Genomic DNA, 22,809 nt, shown 5'->3' on the forward strand with positions numbered 1-22,809 from the left:
GAGACTTTTTTTTTTTATGTTCCTTCAGTAATAATAGTAATAAAATGATATGCTAGCAAAGTCCTGCAAGATACTCTTATCTATTAATATATCTCTAATCGAAACATGTATCGCATCACGTTCTGAATGTCAGCATATGAATAACAAAGCATTTTCTGTAAGATGTGAATTCCTGACCCTCATATTGAAGCCTCTGGGCTGATGCCTATTCTGGTCTAAATTTGATAATGGCATTGGAGTCGCACATTTATTTCGCCATTATGCAGAGTGTCTTTGGCTGGATGAATGAGCCAAACTCGATTTATATTTAAAACAATGGTAGAAGAAATGTTTTTTTTTTTTACCCCTTGTCAAATCTGAAACATCTGGAATTCTAGCCGCCACGCAAGGATTTTCATGTTTAGTCTGTAAAGCAACATGAGAACTCTGATTAAAGCCAAAACATTAACTTTTAATCAGTAGAAGGTTTAATTGAAAAGACTCTTTATCTGTGGCTTATGTAATATTATTGCGTATTGTGTATTTAACTTTTTTAAAAGCCAATTTTATGTGCTTCAATTTAATGTAGCATGACCAATCTACATCGCAACACTTTTCTCTGTGACTCGTACACACAATTTAACTCAATCCTCATCAATATCATTGTATCAGGAGTCATCCGAGCTTGAGCTCACTGAAGGCTTCTCTGGTCACGCCTAAGGGCACATCAGAGATGCAGGCTGTGGAGTATGATCAGATCTGTGTTTCCAAAAGATCACTAACTTTTGCGTGGGGAATAAATTGGAAGGAAGCAAGAGAGAAACAGGCCCCCAAAGCAACAACAGCAACAACAAAGTAGGCGTGACGAGCAGAGGTGTGGGAGGACAAGGTCACTGTCGAGCCCAGATTGCGGGTGCGTGGCTTGCTGAGATTCTTTCCACTTGTTTGTACATTTAAACATTACAAGACTTTTCTTTTAACAGGTGGATACAGGTAGACCAGTCAGGAAGGCATTGCGGTAACCTGGGCAAGAAATTAAAGGCTTAGTTTATGTTTAAGAAAAAAAAAAGAAAAAGGTTGGAATTTGAACCAAAAGGTTAACAAGCCTGGCAAGAGACAAATGGATTGAACTAAATTAACTCTTGTAACATAGCTGCAAATCGTTTCTGTTCTGGCCAGGTAGCTTGGCATTTGTTTATAACTCCTTGATTATTGACTCTGTTCCAACCTCAATCTCAATCTACATTCTCTCTTTCACTTTTCTTTTTTTTTCTTTTTGGCTGTTAGATTGCCTTTCCCAAGGGCTCTCAGGGAATAAAAAAAAATCTTGATAAATTAGATGCTTTTCCCTTTAGGCCAGTAGCTTGATTATTTGAGAAAAAAGATCGACTTGGATCAGTGGCTCATGGCTATAATCGCAAAACTTTAGAAGACCACGACAGGAGGACTGCCTGAAACCAGGAGTTTGAGACACGCTTGGGCAACATAGCGACATCCCATCTCTACAAAAATATAAATTAAAAATTGGTCAGGCATGGTGGCGTGCGCATGTAGTCCCAACTACTTGGGAGGCTAAGGTGGGAGGATTACTTGAGCCCAGGAGTTTGAGGCTTCTACACCGCAGCCTAGATGACACAGTGATACCCTGTCTCAAAGAAAATAAAATAAGATATTGGGCTTCTTTGAAAAGCCAAAGAAAGCTCTGGTCCCAGATAAATGTCTATATGTCCACATAAGGACATTTGCACACCCTGGGGAGCAGAGAAGCGTTCAGGATGCTTAAAGCCCGAGGTCCAGGGACACAGGTCAGGAACTTCATTCTGGATCTGATGGAATGTGGAACTCATCATTCAGCATCAGGCATCGTTGTGGTTCCTCTCTGCCTGGGGTATCTGTGCAGGCTGATGCCTGGTACCGAATGTTCTGAGAGCAACAAAGGAGTAAAGAGAGCACAGCAAGCGAGGACTTCTTTCGTTTCATCTCAGGGAAATGGCACCGTCCCGCAAGCCTGAAGGTGGTCCAATTAGCATACAATAATTAAAACTTCTGCAATAATGTTGCCTCCTTATTTTCTTTTGTGGGCACCATGGAGGTGGCGGCGTGGCAGACGGGGGCTGTCAGAGCACCAGATAAAGCTGTCTGTCTGTACCCCTTGTCCTGTGGATGCATGAAGAGGGGAGGACACAGCTTTTGCAAGGACAGAGTGAGAGAGAAGGATAGAAAACTGGAGGAAAGGCAAGAAGCAAATCACGACAACAGAGAACCATGCCCAGTGCTCAGGGATCTCTGCCATGCTGTCCCCTGGGAGTGTCATTTTGCTCCCTTGTTTGTCACCTAAACAGAGTGACAAATAACCCTAGATCTCTTCCCTTGGTGAAGTGGCACAGTCTCCGAGAGAAGGGAGCACAGAGCCAAGCAGTGCACGGAGCAGGGCTGGGGTGGGGGCTTTGGGGGGTTGTTGAGGGCAGCCACATGCATGAGGGGTTGTGCAGGTGGAGCCTTGGGTTTCTCCATTCTGGAAAGGGCACCTCACTTTGGGGTTTCTTACCCAGAATAGGAGCAGGCAAGCAGCTGTCCCCCAAGGTAGACACAGAATCTAAACATGAAGGTGACATTGAAATGAGGATAGACAGCTGGGGGTCAGGGAGGGGATGGGGTGAGTGATAGAGAGCAAGATTTCAAATGCCAGCACAGCCCAGATGGAATGGGAGAATGTTTCTGAAAATCGATGCTGGTTACACAACCTTTGAGTGGATAGATGGTGGGTAGATGAATGGGTGGATGGGTGGATGGATGGATGAATGGTTGGAAGGGGAAGAAGTGGAGAGAGAGGAGGGAGGGATAAATGGATAGATGGTAGGTGAACGGATGAGTGAGTAGATAGATGGATGGAGGGATGGTTGGAAGGGGAAGAAGTGGAGAGACAGAGGGAGGGATAAATGGATAGATGGTAGGTGGATGGATGAGTGAGTAGATAGATGGATGGAGGGATGGTTGGAAGGGAGGGAATAAGTTGGGATGGAGGAAGGATGGATGGATGGATAGATGGATGATGCATGATGGATGTAGCATTCATAGGTACAGAGAACATGGCCAAGAATGCCTGAGATTGTTCCCATTGGCCAGACTGGGCTGATACTTTGTTATCCAAATGGCATGACTTACCTTGCATTCTGCACCTGACTTTTCCAGGGTCGTATGCTTGGGCTATGGTTTGGAAAAGCCTTTAGGTCAGAGCTTGACAAGCTGCCACTCCAGTGAAGCTCTTGTGAGGCTCACCTGGGCTACCCTCTCTTCCATCCTCTTTATGCAACATCCTTTAATCACCAGCCTTCCAAAAGCTCATGAAGCTGGACTCCACTCACCGTCTGAGGCCCTCATGCTGCCCCTCGAGCCCCGAGTGCCCTTTCCTGTCCTCATACTCCCCCCACCCACAGACATTACCCGCAACCAGCAAGCAGCACTCCATGATTCAGGCTTCACTTTCTCATCTCTACCTTGGGAGCTTATAAGCTTTGCTTTCATCTCCTCCTTGGTGGCACAGCAGGTTTGGTAAATTGCTGGTTCTGAGCTGATAATGGACTAGCTATAGCTGTGGTTCTTCTAATATGTGTGCTATTCATTTATGTATTTATTCATTTTTTATTTCTGTTTTTTAGAGACAGGGTCTTGCGGTGTCATCCAGGTTGGAGTGCAGTGGCACGATCATAGCTCACTGTAGCCTCAAACTCCTGGGTTCAAGTGATTCTCCCACCTCAGCCTTCCAAGTGGCTGCAACTACAAACATGTACCACCATGCGTGGGTAATTCTTTTATTTTTATTTTCCTTTGTAGAGATGGGATCTTTCTGTGTTGCCCAGGCTGATCTCAAACTCCTGGGTTCAAACGATCTTCTTGCCTCAGCCTCCCAAGTTGCTGGCATTACAGGAAGGAGCCACTGGGCCTGGCCACACACATGTTTTAAGAGAAGACTTAATGTCTTAACTCTGAAAACACAATGCTTTGAAAATGTATCTGTGCTAAGAAGCAAGGTTCTTCCTTGGATGTCTCCTATTGGTTTGTGTGTGATAAATTCCAACTTCCTTAACGGGGCATTCAGGCCCCAGTGTGATAGGTTCCTGGCACCTACATTTCCTGACTAACCCCCTCTGTGATCTCTCCTGTGTGTTATGCTCTAGCTGCTGAGGACTCCTCACTGCTATGGGTTCCTCTCATCGCATCTTTCCTCATCCATGTCTCCTGTTTCTGCTCCTTTTCTACCTGCTGAGGTTTCGTTCTTTACTTACAGGCTCAACTCGGGCAGCACTTCCTGCATGACACTTTCTGGACGTCCTACACATCATCCTGTGTATCAGTGGTGGGTTTTCTTTCTTTCACTTTTGTGGGTCCCATTGTTATAATGCCTCCTTTTATCCATCCATCTATCCATCCGTCATCCATTGATCCATCTATCCATCCATCCATCATCCATCTATCCACCCATCCATCATCCATCCATTCATCCATTCATCCATCCGTCATCCATCTATCCATCCAGTCATCCATCATCCATCCATCTTTCCATCCATCCATCCATCCACCAATTATCTATACATTTTTCCATCCAGTCTTCATCCTTCCATTCATCCATTCAGCATCCATCCATCATCCATTCATCCATCCATCATCCATCTATCCATCTGTCCCTTCTCCATCTCAACTTCTTCCCTTTTAACCATCCCTCCACCCATCTATCTACTCACTCATCCATCTACCCACCATCTATCCATTCATCCATCCCTCCTTACCCCCTCCCCACCTCTTCCTTTCCTTTCAACCACCCATCCATTTATCTATCTACCCACCATCCATCCATTTATCCTTCCCTCCTTCTCCCTCTTCTTTCCTGCCATCCTCTTCCAGTCACACAAGCATTTCCCTACCCATCTACTCACCATTCATTCATACAGTCACTTAAAAAAAGTAAATTTCATGTACTACTCTGGGTCTTGGAGAACAAGCAGAGAACCAGACAGACACAGCTCCTGCCTACATACAGTTTATAGTCTCCTGGTGGTGAGGACAAAGGAAAAATAAAAGTAACCAGATTATCACATAATATTAACACTTAAAATTGAAGATGCTGAGACAACTAAGCCATGTCTGTAACCTCCAGGAGATCTAGGTCTGATGGAAGAGACAGACACGTAGATAATTATCTCTAAGACAATATTTTTAGTGCCATCAGATAAAGTACAGACAAAATGTCATGGAATTGCAGATGATGAAATGTATTATTTCTGTTTGGGGATGGGAGAAATTCTTACAAGGCTATGTGCTTGACTTAGCAGGAAGAGCAGCAATTTTCCTAGTGGTCAGGCTGGGAAAGGAACATGGTGCTCTATACAGAGGCAATCAAAAGGCCAATGAGTTTGGGGAACAAGTGGAAGGTTTGTTGTGGCTGGAGGGTGGGAGGTGTGAGCACAGATGCCTTTTTCTCAGGCTGACTGTCAGCCAGCATCCCTCCCTCAGTCCATGCCCCAGTTTGTCCTGGCATCCATCCGTGCTGCCGTGTCATGGGGTGGAAGCCAACAGCGTCTGGCAACCCTGTGCTGGAGGCTCTCTGTGGCCAGGGACACAGTCCTCTGCTGAGGCTGTAATTCTAGAGGCTGCCCGGGCCTTCCCCACACATGCGAGACACTGAGTGCTGCAGCCACTAGAACTGTCACCCAACACTGTCGTCTTGATGTCCTTCCTGAGGAGACAAGCATTGCATGCAATGGAAATAGCTTTTAATCAGCACAGAGCATCTGTTGATTGCTTTTCTCCATTGCCTCTTTTTGAGGATTGGAGTGAAGACAGGGAAACAAGGATTCCTGAGACTCAGAAAGTGGGATCAAGAAAGCTGGAGGGATTCTGGTCAGTGCACCTCTGAGGTCTGATCTGGCCACTGGATTCTTGCAGTTGCCAGAGTCCCTCACTGAATAGGCTGCTCCCATCCTCATTGGCCCATGTTAGGCAGAAAGCTTTTGGCTACAAGACAAGGTGATTTTCGGACAAATGATTCTGTATTCTGGGGAATGTGCAATTACTTAAAGGGTGAGAGTGAAACAGCCTTTGCAAAAATTGTAACAGTGAGAAAATGATGACACTGAAAGAGATCTGATGTAACCAGCCTCCACTTTGCCTTTCCAAACTGCTCTGAATCATTCCTGAGCTTGCACCAAGCTAACTTTGGGAGACATTTAGTTTATAGTTTAAATGATAATAGCCCTTCCCCAAAACTCAATTGCCTCTATAGAGCTAACGGGAGTGTAAATTAGTTCAACCATTGTGGAAAGCAGTGTAGCAATTTCTCAAAGAGCTAAAAACAGAAGTACCATTCAACCCAGCAATCCCATTACTGGTTACATACCCAGAGGAATATAAATCATTCAACGATAAAGACATAGGCATGTGAATGTTCATTGCAGCATTATTCGCAGTAGCAAAAACATGGAATCAATCTAAATACCCATCAATGACAGATTGGATAAAGAAAGTGTGGTACATATACACCATGGAATACTATGCAGTCACAGAAAAAGAATGAGACTATGGCTTTTGTGGGAAAATAGATGGAGCTGGAGGTCATTATCTTTAGCAAACTAATGCAGGAACACAGACCCAAAACTCCATGTTCTCACTTATAAGTGGAGGCTACGTGGTGTGAATTCATGAACAAAAAGAAGGGAACAACAGAGACTGGAGCCTACTTAAAAGTGGAGGGTGGGAGCTAGGAGAGAAGCAGAAAAAGGAACTATTGGGTACTAGGCTTAGTACCTGGGTGATGAAATAATCTGGACAACAGTTCCCCATTACACGAGTTTACCTATGTAACAAACCTGCACATATACCCCTGAACTGCCGAGGCAGGCGGATCATGAGGTCAGGAGATCGAGACCATCCTGGCTAACACGGTGAAACTCCATCTCTACTAAAAATACAAAAAATTAGCCGGACATGGTGGCAGGTGCCTGTAGTCGCAGCTACTAGGGAGGCTGAGGCAGGAGAATGGCGTGAACCCGGGAGGCGGAGCTTGCAGTGAGCCCAGATCGCGCCACTGCTCTCCAGCCTGGGCGACAGAGAGAGACTCCGTCTCAAAAAAAGAAAAGAAAAGAAAGACCACCAGATTAGGAGGATGAGAGGAGCCTGAATTTTGCTGAGGTGTAGACATAAATGATTACTAGCCATTATTCCAGAGGTAACAAGATTTGCAACTCTCCCAATGATTCCTGCAGATAACATCACCACTGTAGAACCCGAGACCAGCCTTTTGAGGTATCTTTTCGGAGTTTTGCATTTCTGATAACCCATGTCTCCACCTGGACCCACTCAGAAGTAGACTCCCTGGCCCAATAAACTACCCTTGAAAAATCCTAACCTCTGAATTTTCAGTGAGATTGGTTTGCTTCCCACGTGGCGTGGCTGGCCTTGTGTCAGTTAAAGTCTGTCTTTACGGCAATGCCATGGTCTCAGTGAATTGGTTTTTTGCCATTAGGCAGGAAGAACCCATCAGGCAATTACAAGAGGCACAAAATTTCTTTTTCTTTTTTTTTTTTTTTTTGAGACAGAGTTTTGCTCTGGTTACCCAGGCTGGAGTGCAACGGTGTGATCTTAGCTCACCACAACCTCTGCCTCCTGGGTCAAGCTATTCTCCTGCCTCAGCCTCCTGAGTAGCTGGGATTACAGGCCCATGCCACCACACTTGGATAATCTTGTATTTTTAGTAGAGACAGGGTTTTGCCATGTTGGTCAAGTTGGTCTTGAACTCCTGACCTCAGGCGATCCATCCCCCTTGGCCCCCTAAAGTGCTGGGATTATAGGCGTGAGCCACCGTGCCCGGCTGAGGCACAGAATTTCTTTAGTCATATAAGTGTCAATGAAGAGTTGAACTCTGTAAAATATTTGAAGAGATTTATTCTGAGCCAAATATGAATGACCATGGCCAGTGACACAGCCGTCAGGACATCCTGAGGTGGTCAGAGTGCAGCTTGGTTTTATACATTTTAGGGAGGCATGAGACATCAATCAAGTACATTTAAGAAATACATTGGTTTGGTCCAGAAAGCCTGGACAACTCAAAGCGGAGGGTGGCGTGGGGTGGGGGGCGGGGAAGTAGGCTTCCAGGCTATAGGAAAATTTAAAAGTTTTCAGGTTGACAATCAGTTGAGTTTGTCTAAAGATCTGTGATCAACAGAAGGGAAGTGTTTAGGTTGAGATAAAAGACTGGGGAGACCAAGGTTCTTCTGAAGTCTCACAGTGGCTGCCCTTAGAGACAACAGATGACAAATGTTTCCTATTCAGATCATTAAAAGGTGCTAAACTCTCAGTTAATCTCATCAGGATTGGGAGGGCCTGGAAGAAAAAGATCTAGTTATGTCAGAGATTCTTTACAGATGCAAATTTTCCCCCACAAAGGGCAGCTTTGCAGGACCATTTCAAAATATGGCAAAGAAACATGTTCTGGGCTAAAATATTTTCACTTTCTTCTTTGTCTCATAATGTTATGCCAGAGTCAGATTGGAAAGTAAGTCACGATATATAGGGTTAAATAAAACCCATCTGATGAGAATTTATGGTTTATAGGGCCTGACTCCCCAGACCCCTTAGATAGGAGTTTGGGCAAGACAAATAATTAGAGCTTAGTCCTCATAAGCCTGTGGCAGGAAACCATAATACAGAAGAAGGACATATTCCTTACTCGTGTTGGAAACATCGGGGGCTTAGTTCCCCAATCCGTTGGCAGAGCAGGCAGAAAAGGAATCAAATGCATTGAGCTCACAGCTCTGCTGTCTGCTTTTGTTTCTGTTTTTCAAAACACCTGGCCTGAAATTAGCCCTGAGAAGAAATCCCATTTTCCACCATTGCCCCTTTCTCCCACTTGAAGACAGAGAATCCTGCCTTGTAACAATACCAAATGATTAGTGTTTCAGACGCTGGGCTTTGCATTTACATACTTTATCTCATTCAGTCTTCGCAGCCATGCTAGCAAGTACAGGCTAATATTATCCCATTAATAGCAGCTGGTCCAAGAGGTTACACTGCCTGCAGGGATTTGAACCAGCTTGCCTGTAATTTCCAACTCAGCTCTATTCTTTGGCACATATAGAATGAGGCTGCTTTATTCTCTCCCTAAGGCATCCCATCAAGTGGTTGAAGACAGACATCACAGGCCTGCCTAAATTCCTTTTACAGCACATTTTGGTCTTTGCCCCTTGTATCAAATGGTTCACATTTGGTTGGGTTAGTCCCTTCCCTCTGGATATGTTCCAACAGATTACTATGCCTAGTTATTTCTTTCTTTCTTTCTCTCTCTCTCTTTCTTTCTTTCTTTCTTTCTTTCTTTCTTTCTTTTTCTTTCTTTCTTTCTTTCCTCCTTCCTTCCTTTCTTCTTTCCTTCCTTTCTTCCTTTCTTTCCTTTCTTTCTCTTTCTTTCTCTTTCTTTCTTTCTTTCTTTCTTTCTTTCTTTCTTTCTTTCTTTCTTTCTTTCTTTCTTTCTTTCTTTCTTTCTTTCTCTTTCTCTCTCTCTCTCTCTCTCTCTCTTTTTTTTGAGACAGTCTCACTTTGTCACCCAGGATGGAGTATAGTGGCACGATCTCAGCTCAGTGCAATCTCCACCTTCCGGGTTCAAGTGATTCTCCTGCCTCAGCCTCCTGAGTAGCTGGGACTACAGATGCGTGCCACCATGCCCAGCTATTTTGTTGTTGTTGTATTTTTTGTTTTTTTAGTAGAAATGAAGTTTTGCCATATTGGCCAGGCTGATCTTGAACTCTTGGCCTCAAGTGATGCACCCACCTCAGTCTCCCAAAGTGCTGAGATTACAGGCATGAGTCACTATGCCCAGCCCTTTTTTTTTTTTTTTTTTTTTTTGAGACAGGGTATTGCTCTATCACCCAGGCTGCAGTGCAGTGGCAGGATGCCTGCTCTTAGGTAGGTATTGTTAGTAGTGGGAACCCACAGGGCCTGCAGCAAACTCAATTCTTGTCTCCTTGGAGGAAATAATTCGACTAAGGGGTGTAAGGTACAGGGAGAAACCAAGGCAAGTTTTAGATTAGGAGTGAAAGCTTATTTAAAAGTTTTAGGCCAGGAACAGTGGCTCACACCTATAATCCCAGCACTTTGGAAGGCCAAGGCAGACAGATGACTTGAGCCCAGGAGTTCCAGACCAGCCTGGGCAACATAGTGAAACCCCATCACTACAAAAAATACACAAAATTAGGGGAATGTGGTGGCGTGCACCTGTGGTCCCAGGTACTTGGGAGGCTGAGACGGGAGGATCGTTTGAGCCCAGGAGGCAGAGGCTGCAGTGAGCCTGAGAGAAGAGAGAAAGAGACCTTCATATTGTTTTATATTGTTTTATACTCAGTACCTGTTTTAAGAAGAAACAAGGAAGCAAAACCAAAGGCAGGGAGCCCAGCGCCAGGCACCAAACCCCAAACCAGACCCAAAACCAGGCCTGGGCCTGCCTGACCTAAGCCTAGTAGTTAAAAATCAACCCATGACTTAGCAACCGAGGCTATCCATAGATTCCAGACATTGTATGGAAGAACATTGTGAAACTTCCGTTCTGTTCTGCCCCTGTCACGTACCCCCTAGATTGCTCAATCAATCACATTCCTTTCATGTGAAACCTTCAGCGTTGCGAGCCCTTAAAAGGGACAGAAACTGTACACTCAAGAAGCTCGGCTTTTGAGATGCTAGTCTGCCGATGCTTCCAGCTGATTAAAGCCACTTCCTTCACTACCTCGGTGTCTGTGGGGTTTTGTCCGCAGCTCGTCCTGCTACAAGCCAAGATCGCACCACTGTACTTCAACCTGGATGATGGCTTGAGACTCTACCTCTAAAACAACAACAAAAAAAGTTTTAGAGCAGGAACGAAAGGAAGTAAAGTCCACTTAGAAGAGGGCCAAGCAGGAAACTTGAGAGATTTAAGTGCCCCGTCCAACTCTTGACTTGGGGTTTTGTATGTTGGCATGATTCCAGGGTTTGCATTTCCTCTACCCTGATTCTTCCCTTGGGGTGGGCCGTCCACATGCACAGTGGCCTGGAAGCACTTGGGAGGGGCCGCATGCACAGCGTGTTTACTGAAGTTGTGTGCATGCTCATTGGAAGCGTTTTCCCCTTCCCAGCCAAGTGTTCCTAGAGGAAGGTCATGTGTCAGTTAAACTGTGCCATTTTGCCTCTTAGTGCGCATGCTTGAGCCTGCTGGCCCAACTCTTGAGATCTGATCAGGAAGCTACTGATCATCAGCTTCAGGTGTTTTCTTATCAGGAGACTGCCTTTCCCTGGCACTGGCTACAATCAATTATTATTTTAGAGAGACGGTTTAACAACTGCCTGCCCATCACCGGATTGCCCCATTCCTAATGGGGTCAGAATAGGAGTGGGGTCCCCTGCCCTGCTTATGTCTGCCTAGCTACCTACTCTAACGGTATGATATTTCAAGTATGTTCAGAAGAGCGGGACTTACAGAGTAACCAGCTTCTCTTATTCTGGATATCTTGCTCCTGTAAATGCAGCCATATCGTCATTGAAAAGTCTATCACTAACGGTGTCAGAGGTGTTCGAATCGGAGTGACTCCATGTTGAACAGGGACCGGGTAAAATGAGGCTGAGACCTGCTGGGCTGCATTCCCGGGGCTTAGGCATTCTTAGTCACAGGATGAGACAAGAGTTTGGCAGGAATGGTATCAGAAGATACAGGTCACAAAGACCCCGCTGATAAAACAGGATGCGGTAAAGAAGCCGGCCAAAACCCACCAAAACCAAGATGGTGACAAAAGTGACCTCTGGTCATCCTCACTGTTCATTATACACTAATTATAATGCATTAGCATGCTAAGAGGCACTCCCACTAGCACTATGACAGTTTACAAATGCCATGGTAATGCTCGGTAGTTACCCTATACGGTCTAAAAGGGGGAGGAACCCTCAGTTCTGGGGAAATCCCTACTCCTTTCTTAGAAAACTCATGAAGAACCTACCCTTGGTTTAGCAAATAATCAAGAAATAACCATAAAAATAGCCAACCAGACATCCCGAGGGGCTGCCTATGGAGTAGCCATTCTTTTGTTTCTTTACTTCTCTCATAAACTTGCTTTCACTTTACTCTATGGACTAAGTCCTGAATTTGTTCTTGCATGAGATCCAAGAACCCTCTCTTGGATGTCTGGATTGTGACCCCTTTCTTGTAACAAAAGACTAGGACTTCAACAAAGGCACCACCAACAGAAAGGAAGAACATGGGTCCAGGAGCACTTACCCAGGAGTATGGCTGGCTGAGTGATGTCTGTCTGTATCTACTAGGCTCTTTTCCCTCAAATATATAATTCCTGATGTCCTCATTTTCCCCAGGGGAATTACGTGGGTTATAGATCGGGAAAGATCTTAATGACTCCCCCTCTTTACTCAATTATGAACCTGGCAAGGTTAAGCCTCAGCTATTTCCTTTATTTGGCCCATCTGGGGTAAAGATTATGGCTAATGTGTATGAAGCCCTGGCAATTTGCCTTCTACATAGTAAGTTGGACCAAAGTGATACAGGTGTTAAAAAGAAATTATTTAAGCAGATAGGGAGAGTAAAGAAGTCCTTGGTAAGGTCTTCCTTCTAATGAAAAGCAACCCCCAAATCATTTTCCTTTTCTAACAAACAGCAGCCTGTAAAATCAAGCTGAAGACGTAATAAGCACACAGGTGAATGCCAGCTGCTGTGCCAATAGGAAAAGGCTACCTGGGACTAGGCATGTTCAAAATGGCGGCTCCGTCTTCCCTTCTCTTTGCCAGCCATGTGTACAGTAAGGAGCAGACAACATGGCTGCCGACCAAGTGAAAGCCAATTTACATAATAACTTTGGGGTGGGATGGCCAGTCTTCCCCACAAATTATGTAAATGTCACACCTGGTCCAACCAATCTGTGGGCCCTATGTAAATCAGACACCGCCTCCTCAAGCCTGCCTGTAAAATCAGGTACTCAGGTTTGGGCTGGAATTCCCAGTGCTCCTCTCTCTCTGGCAAGAGAGAGAGAGAGCTGTTCTCCTTTCTCTTTCTTTTGCCTATTAAACCTCCACTCCTAGACTCATTCCTTGTGTGCCCGTGACCTTAATCTTCTTGGCACAAGACAAAGAGCCCCAGATATTTACCCCAGACAACGAAACCACTTCAAAATCATGATTATTATTATTAATTCTTTTCTTGGTTTGGGATGAAGGAGAAATATCTGATCTTTTATTGAAGGGCCAGTGGTGTGGCTGGTGGTGACTTAGTAACTGACTCAGGCAAAGCCAATCCTCTCTGCAGAGTCCAGGCTGCTGCAGGGATGCAAGTTTAGCATGGTGAGCGTGGCTAGGCATGCGTTTTACCTGAAGGGAATGTGAACAGTAACTTCGACACTAACCAGGAGGGCAAAGCACATAATGTCATGCAAGGGATGCTTATGTCAATGAGGTAACAGAAGCAAAAGCAAGCTGTAAACTTCAAGTGTGGGGCACGGGCTTATTGTTATTGTATTGTATTGTATTCTGTTGTATTGTATTGTATTGTATTTTTGAGACAGAGTTTCATTCTTGTTGCCCAGGCTGGAGTGCAATGGCATGATCTCGGCTCACTGCAACCGCCACCTCCCGGGTTCAATCAATTCTCCTGCCTCAGTCTCCCCAGTAGCTGGGATTACAGGCATGCACCACCACACCCGGCTAATTCTGTATATTTTTTAGAAGAGACTGGGTTTCTCTATGTTGATCAGGCTGCTCTCGAACTCCCGACCTCAGGTGATCCACCCACGTCAGCCTCCCAAAGTGCTGGGATTACAGTCGTGACCCACCATGCCTGGCCTATTGTTATTTCTACATGGTTCATTCTGTCTGTGTAATGCATGAACCTGTTAGCTAAACATTTAAGACTTTCTTGTAGAAGGCTACCTTATGCCAGCCAGGCTGCCGGAAACAGCAGAAGCATTTTTCTCAGGAAGAAATGGCTGAAAGCCCACGGTCTTTATTGATTTACATTTGCAGGCCATAACTCCTTATCTCTTTTCTGCTCTTGATAGCATGATGTTTGCCCCTGTAATATATGAGTCTGACCAGCATTGCCAAGTCTTGAGCAACTGGAGAGGGAGTGGGAATTTGTGTTGAAAAGTCATTTGGGAACCCAGGTTATTGGGTTCAAGCTACCCTTTTCTCCGTCCCTATGGAGAAACAGGGGCTGGTATTGCTTCTCTGTAGGGTCCCAAAGATGAATCACTTATACTTTCAAAGTTCTTTGAGATCCTTGGATGTTATATAAACACGAAGCGTAATCATTATGAATTATAAGTGAAGCAGACGGAGGTTTTAAATTAAGTAGCACCATTGTGTTATTTTTCATCAGGACTCAGAGCAGCCAACCTTCCCAGCAGAAGTAACTTAGATAATTTGATTCTTTCACTTAACCAGGACTGATCACTGCAGGGATAGAAATTAATTTCTTGAAAAACAGCTGCCGATTTTCTTCCCCACCAGCCTCTCTCCAAGCTTTGCAAATGTGGTCATAATGAAACTGGCGGAGGTTCCTCTGGGGTTACTTGTTAATTCAACAGGGGCCCCATACGTGGTTCTCCAACTTTTGGTTTATCTGAAAAGTGGTCGGGTGAACGCCAGCAGCTGTGCCAATGTCCTCTGAGCATATGAATGTCCTCTGCGCACCAGCCGTCGTGGTCAGGTCCGCCCACACCAGATCAAATGCCTAAAGAGACCGGGTGTGCATGGACTAAATGATTCGGAGCTTGAATGAAATGAGGCTCAATCTGGCTGGTAATTTGTCTGAATTAAATCCTTCCAAACAACCCCAGTAAGGGACAGAGTTGGCACTGTCAGGATCCACTGTTTGCCCCCTTGCCAGGAAATCAACAGGAAGGTGGTGTGTGAGTTGAGCTGAACGTTTACACCTCTCCTCCCCCTCCCCCTCCCCTCCTCCCCCTCCTCCTCCTCCTCCTCCTCCGCCTCCCCCTCCCTCCTCCTCCTCCTCTTCTTCTTCTTCTTCTTCTTCTTCTTCTTCTTCTTCTTCTTCTTCTTCTTCTTCTTCTTCTTCTTCTTCTTCTTCTTCTTCTTCTTCTTCTTCTTCTTCTTCGACAGAGCCTTGCTCTGTCACTCAGGCTGGAGTACAGTGGTGCAATCTCGGCTCACTGCATCCTCCACCTCCTGGGTTCAAGAGATCCTCCTGCCTCAGCCTCCTGAGTAGCTGGGATTGCAGGTGTCCACCACCATGCCCAGTTAATTTTTGTCTTTTTAGTAGAGACAGGGTTTCACCATGTTGGCCAGACTGGTCTCCGACTCCTGACCTCAAGTGATCCATCCACCTTGGCCTCCCAAAGTGCTGGGATTACAGGCATAAGCCACCACACCCAGCCCGAACCCTTACATTTCTGTTCACAGATTCTGTGACATGCAGCAGAGGGACAGTTTGGTGCAGCTGAGTTGGTCATAGGCTATCAACTTGGTTACAAAGTTGGAAATATGAGTTAAGGCAGGGAGAAGGTTGGATAGACCTGGGAAAGACAGAAACTAATATTTACTTCAGTGCACACCCCATTGCCAGTAACACCCACTATTTGCTCATCCTTGGGTTCTGCCATTTGATGACTATATGATCTCAAGGAATTCATTGAACTCCTCTAAGCCTCAGTTTTCTTATCTATCAGATAAAGGCACTGGGGCCAGGCATGGTGGCTCACACCTGTAATCCCAGCACTTTGGGAGACCAAGGCAGGTGGATCCCTTGAGCTCAGGACTTTGAGACTAGCATGGGTAACATGGTGAAACCCTATCTCTACAAAAAATACCAAAAAATTAGCTGGGCATGCTGGTGCATGCCTGTAGTCCCAGCTACTTGGGAGGCTGAGGTGGGAGGATCCCTTAAGCCCTGGAGGCAGAGGCTGCAGTGAGCCAAGATCATGCTACTGCACTCCAGCCTGAGTGACAGTGAAACCCTGTCTCAAAACAAAAACAAAACAAAACAGATGAAGGCATTTGAATAGGTGGTTGCCAAGATCCTCTATGACCCTGCAATTTAATATTGCAATTACAAAGAGCCATATTAAAGAAGGAAGGGAAAACTAAATTTCCTACAAAGAGGCTGTGCTAGGAGACATTAGTCAAGCCTGTTAGGATTATGCCATGTTAAAACAAGTTCTCCCTGCACAATCCCTTAATGGTATTCTATCTTGGTTCCTAGAGCTTCTCTCTTCAAGTAGTCAGCTAGAACCCAGATGTTCTCCATCAGGTGTGAGTCGGCCTTCCTAGGGGCAAAGTGACTGGAAAATAGCATTTGTGGGCAGGTGAATGGAGAGTTTGCCCCAAACTTCAAAATTTATGTCTATCTTTGCTGCTGGCATTTGAGGAGTATATGAGGGAGGCTGCAGATGAGAAACACGACTCTATCTACAGCAGACTTGAGGAACAATCACACAAAAACAACTGAACATTAAGGTTAATAAATTCCCATTCCTGCAAACTGTGTTCAGCTACCCTGCACCAATAATGCTATTTCTGTGACTTCTTCCCTACATCTGAGGTTGCCTTGAAGTTAGTGTTCCTTGGGTTTTGATTTTGTTTGAATATAATGTTTATAATATTGTTTTGCAGAGTAGAGGACGGGCAGAGTATGTGGCAGAGATGAATGATTTTTTTCAGTAACATTCATGTTTCCTCTTCCATAGCCTGGGCGTCCCAGCCTGAGGGTCTGCACGCAGTCATGTGCTGAGTTCTTATAAGTAGAATGTGAGCAGAGGTGATTAATATCATTTAAGAAGCAGATAAGCCTTCTCTAATGCACTCTCTCCTTTTCTGCCAGCTGGGTACAGATAAGACAAGAACTCAGGATTGGCTGAGCCACAGGTTAGAAGGAGCTTGGATCCCTGAATCACTGCATGGAGGAAAGCCAATGACGAACCAGGAACATCCATAAAAAATAAACTTTCTGCTGACTCTTACAACTTGACAAAGACTTTCTAATAATCTTCCTTTGTATTCTGGATCTGCTTCACTTTTCCTGTGAAGATGCTTTGGAGTCAGGCTTTACTAAAACTATGGCTTACTAAAGGAGAGAGCTATCCTACCTGGAGCTAAGAAATGGGACTGGGCTTATGCCACACAGAAAAGATTAGTGAGGTGTGAGGTGGGGGTGTGATGAAACCATAGAAGGACACCAAAGCCCACTCAGGTGGATACCAGAGGGACTGGAGACCATACAGAGCAGAATGTACTGAGGTTGAAGAGAAAGAACAGAAAAGTCAACTGGGAAAAATGCAGAACATAGTGAGAAATAGAAGCATCCAGTGGAAGTTGATGCTTTGTCAAAGCCCTTTTCCTTACCTCTCCACTTGTAATCCATGCACACCTTGCCCTCCATTCCAGTCTGCAAAGGGATGTCCAAAATAGGTTGCAAATTTTTGACACTCCTCCTGTTTAGAAATAGGGTCTAAGAACCTCCCTTTGAGACTAGACAGGCTGACTCATCTAAGACTCCTTCAACCAAGAGAATGCAATGGAAATGTTAGTGTTTAACTTCCAAGGCTCGGTCACAAATACCATAAAGTTTCTGCTTTGTTCTCTTGGGATGCTTATTCTGTTACCTGGGAAAAGCCATCTGTTACCTAAGAAGTCTGACTGCACCGAGACTTTCATGCTGGTGAGGCCATGTGTAAGTGTTTCGGTCAACAGCCTCCACTGTGCACGCAGGTGGCTGTTGGTTTCAACCATCAGCCACGTGCATGCGCCATCTTTGATGTCCAGCCCGATTGAGCCTTCCAGTGACTGCAGCCCCAAGTGACATCTAAATATAACCTCATGAGAGATCCCAAGCACGAGCTTTCTAGTTGAACCTTTCACAAATTTCTGATCCACAAAATTGTGAGCAAAAGAAAATGGCTGCTTTAAGCTGCTAAGGTTTATGTTTGTTTTCTTTTAGAGATAGAGAGTCACTCTGTTGCTCAGACTGGAGTGCAGTGGTGTGATCATAGCTCACTGCAAACTGAAACTCCTGGTCTCTAGCACTACACCAGTCTCAGCCTCCTGAGTAGCTGGGACTATAGGCACATACCACCAGGCCAAGCTATTTAAAATTTTTTTTTTTTTTTTTTTTTTTTTTAGAGATGAGGTCTCACTATATCTCCCAGACTGGTCTCAAACTCCTGGCCTCAAGCCAGCCTCCTGCCTCAGCTTCCCAAAGCACTAGGATTACAGGTGTGAACCATCATGTTCAGCCCCTGAGCTGCTAAGTTTTGGAGTATTTTGTTACTAAGCAAGTGTGAAAAAAACCAACTATATCAGGTATTATAGTGGTGGGGAAAAGCCATTAGGTGGAATGGGAGTCCTAAGAGGTCCCACAGAACAGACGTTCTCACGACAATGGGGCCTTGTGGTGTTTGTTTGTTTGTTTGTTTTGAGACAGAGTCCCGCTCTGTTGCTCAGGCTGGAGTGCAGTGGCGTGATCTCGGCTCACTGCAACCTCTGTCTCCTGGGTTCCAACGATTCTCCTGCCTCAGCCTCCCACATAGCTGGGATTACAGGCATGCACCACCACGCCTGGCTATTTTTTGTATTTTTGTTAGAGACAGGGTTTTGTCATGTTAGCCAGGCTGGTCTCAAACTCCTGACTTCAAGTGATTTGCCTGCCTCGGCCTCCCAAACTGCTGGGATTACAGGAGTGAGCCACCATGCCCAGCTACAATGGGGCATTCTGAACCCCATGACTTCTGTGTTTCTTGCCTTCCATGCCTAGCCAATGTGCAAGGCTTTGTCCTCTCCCATCAGGGTGACTTTGGCAGCTGTGACTTAGATTGTTCCAGTATTGGTATCTGCACTTACTTGAGGTTAGGTTCTAGGGGGGCTTGAATGACATCTTGTTTCTTTCCCCTACAAAATAAGCTAATTTCTTTAGTCTCACACATGATTTCTCTAAGAAAAAAGTTATTGATTGTCACAATTCTCTAGACTGGGCAATCGATGGACACCAGTTTAAAGGAAAAGGGATGATGGATGGGAATACCATTGAGTGCTATTCTACTTGATGGTATGCTGTGATAATTCAGCTTTTAGAAAGTGGTACTTTTCTAAGAAACCACATGTAAAAGCATTACAGGATTTAGAGTCAAGGTGAGTGGTAGTGTGTTTGTGGGTTGACATTTGAAGCTTCTTATTACAAGAGGAATTGGCTCATGCAACACCTACTTGTCAGAGGGAACCAAGGTTCTGCTCTTTGGTCATTTTGGCCAAGACACTTAACTGCTCTGAGCTTACATTTATCTGATGGTTGATGATGAGTGAAGGATAATATAAGGAAAGGCACATGGGAATTTGAGAATATCAAGCTGGAAGGCACACTTGAAGTCATCTGTTTTATCAGTTAAGATTAGAGTTGATTGCATATGACAGAAAAGTCCAACATATCAGTGGCATACATAAGCTAGGATATCCTTTCTCTTTCAAGGTAAAGACAGTCCAGACCTGGTAGCCCAGAGCTGCAGTGGCAGGTTCTCCAAGCCATCAAGCTCCAGACTCCTTCTAGCCCAAATCTCTGTTATCTCTATTATGTGACCCTTTCCCTCATGTTACAATATAGTAGCTAGAGCTGCAACTGTCACATCTGTATTCCACATAATGCGATGAGCCCTGGTAACACATAGGTATGTAGGAAGAAAGAAGGAAAGAAAGGATATTGGGAGGCAACCAACAGTCTCTGCCACTGGGAAGTAACAGAGAGCCAAACATATCCAATTTGATTAACACATTATATCTATGAAATTTAAAAACGTTAACTCTCTGGGATTCAGAAAGGGGGTGGGAAAGTTACATTGTGTATTAACAGAAATCTGGAAACTTCTAGGTGCTTCTTAAAAATAAGCTGTCTTTAAATACAAGTTCAATTCCATTAAAGTGACAAAACCTAAATTTATAAGAACAGCAATTGAATGAATTCAGAAGGCTGGCAACCAACTAGGCTCATTTTCAAAAGTAATTTAAGACTATGCAAATTCAACAGTTTCCTTTCCAATTGTTTTGTGCAGATGGATGCAACTCAGATTCCTAAATTTAATTTCCACTTTGACCTTGGCAGAAAGGAAGTGTCAATGCTGTCCTTGTTTGTTAATGACCTTTGGCATGATTCTAGAATAATTGATCTGGTAAGTGTATACTTAGGTGTGTGCATGGGGTGGGGGTGGGGGTGGGGGAGGTTGCTGGTAATGTGTCTCAGAATCATCTGGAAATTTTTACACATTGTAAACATCTCCGTGTCAATCTCCCAAATTGAAGAGATTGGTATTGGAAATAATGAGGTAGAGAGCATGCATCATTTGATAAAGTTTCTGGAAGAGCTCACGGATTTCTCTGAGCCCCCATCCCCTTATTATCAAATGCAGCATTAAAAGCATGTGAAGATCTGGGCCCAGCAGCTCACGCCTGTAATCCCAGCACTTTGGGAGGCCGAGGCAGGTGGATCACTTGAGGTCAGGGGTTCAAGACCAGCCTGGCCAACATGCTGAAACCCCATCTCTACTAAAAATACAAAACTTAGCTGGGCGTGATGGCATGTGCCTGTAATCCCAGTTACTAGGGAAGTTGAGATGGGAGAATCACTTGAAACTGGGAGGCAGAAGTTGCAGTGAGCCAAGACCATGCCACTGCACTCCAGCCTGGGCAACAGAGTGAAACTCCGTCTCAAAAAAAAAAAACCACCTGAAGGCTTTAATGGTCCCCAGGAGACTGAGATTCCATGATGGATGCTGCCCAAGAACACAGAATAGCCAGCAGAAAAGGAGAGACTTGGGCTCTGTGGCTCTAATGTAACCATACTGGCTTTGTTGCTTGATGCATATGGCAGATCTATAAGCCAAGGCACGACGTTTCAACAGAGAAAGAGGTTTAATTGTAGTGCTGCTGAATGAAGAGAAAGAATGAAGCCTCAAATCTGCCTTCCTGAGGAGTTTGGGGCTAGGGTTTTTAAGAGTTTTGGAGAGTTCCAAAACATGGAGATCATGGACTGGTTGAAGAGTACAGGGTGAGGTCATGGGACAGCGAGAAGGAGAAATGTATTGGCATCAGCTTTTCTGCTGGAATTCACGATCTGCTTAAGCGATTCTTAAACAAAAGCCTCCTGAATCTAATGTCAGAAAACCCTATCTATAGGAACAATGAGGGTACAAATAGTATTTTGAGCTATGTGTGGGTTATGAGAAACTAGGTCAAAGTGCAGCTTGATCAATGCTTAATTATAACCATATTTCTGTCCAGAATTCTTGTTCACCCTGTGAGAACAGCTTCATTGGAACCCTGCAGAGCAGCCAGGTGCGGTGGCTCATGCCTGTAATCCCAGCAGTTTGGGAGGCTGAGGGGGACAGATTGCTTCAGTCCAGGAGTTCAGGACCAGCCTGGCAATGAAACCCGTCTCTGCAAAAAGAAAAATAAAAATATGTATATGTAAATTAGCCAGGTGTGGTAACAGGTGCCTGCAGTTCCAGCTGCTGAGGTAGGAGGATAGCTTGAGACCATGAGGCAGAGGTTGCAGTGAGCTGAGATCACACCACTGCACTCCAGCCTGGGTGACAGAGTGAGACCCTGTCTCAAAAAACAAACAAACAAGCAAACACCCTGCAAAACAATGTGGGTAGTTATATCTAGACATGCATTATTACAGTCACTAAAAACAGAAAATGCAGCCATGAAGAGTTTGCAAGAACAATATACTACCAATAACAAATTACTGAGCACCCATCTTCCTGGCACTGAGGAAGATAAAGAAAAAGCAAGACAGCACCTGCCCTCAGGGCCCCCAACCCAGACCCAAGCAGCGGGGAGGTTAACAGGTCAGAAGTCCACGAGTACAGGGCTGTCTCTGCACAATGCAGGATTAACCTCTAAATATGTTCTACATATATTGAACATACCTAGATCCTGAAGGATATAACACTGCGGCTTCTGGAGAAAGAATTTGCTAACACATTTCCTTTTGTGCTCCCACCTCTTGTGTGTGGGTGAGGCCCAAACATTATTTCCTGGCAAAAATCCCTGTTCCTTTTTGCTTTCATCGCTGGATACATGTGGGGTGACACTCACAGCTGGGTTTTGCTAAGAGTGGGTGACCAGATCTTGTTCTTTTCTTGGTGGAAATGTGGGGGTGGAGGGGAGTGGGGAGGAGGAATCTCTGATCATTGCATTTGGGTAAATGGCTATGTATGTCACCTCTCCCAATTCCCGGAACTTGTTAGAACACAGTGTGAACTTGTTGGTTTCTGTGAAGAAGAAAAAAATATCAACACTGGAGAAATTGCCATACTCAGTGAATTCAAACCTAACTTCTCCCCTGCTGAGGTCTGGGCTGGGGACTCCCTGAGGGCAGGTACTATGTCTTGCTTTTTCTTTTTTCTTTCTTAGTTTGAGACGGAGTCTCGCTCTGTCGCCCAGGCTGGAGTGCAGTGGCGCGATCTTGGCTCACTGCAAGCTCCACCTCCCGGGTTCACACCATTTTCCTGCCTCAGCCTCCTGAATAGCTGGGACTACAGGCACCCGCCACGGCGCCCAGATAATTTTTTGTATTTTTAGTAGAGACAGGGTTTCACCGTGTTTAGTCAGGAAGGTCTCAATCTCCTGACCTTGTGATCTGCCCGCCTCGGCCTCCCAAAGTGCTGGGATTACAGGCGTGAGCCACCGCGCCTGGCCCTTGCTTTTTCTTTATCTTCCTCAGTGCCAGGCAGATGGGTGCTCAGTAAAGATTTGTTATCAGTAGGATGATATTTTTCTTGGAAACCCTTCACGGCTGCATTCCTTGCTTTTGGTCAC

This window comes from Macaca nemestrina, chromosome 4 (genome assembly GCF_043159975.1).
Source record: "Macaca nemestrina isolate mMacNem1 chromosome 4, mMacNem.hap1, whole genome shotgun sequence".
NCBI lineage: Eukaryota > Metazoa > Chordata > Mammalia > Primates > Cercopithecidae > Macaca > Macaca nemestrina.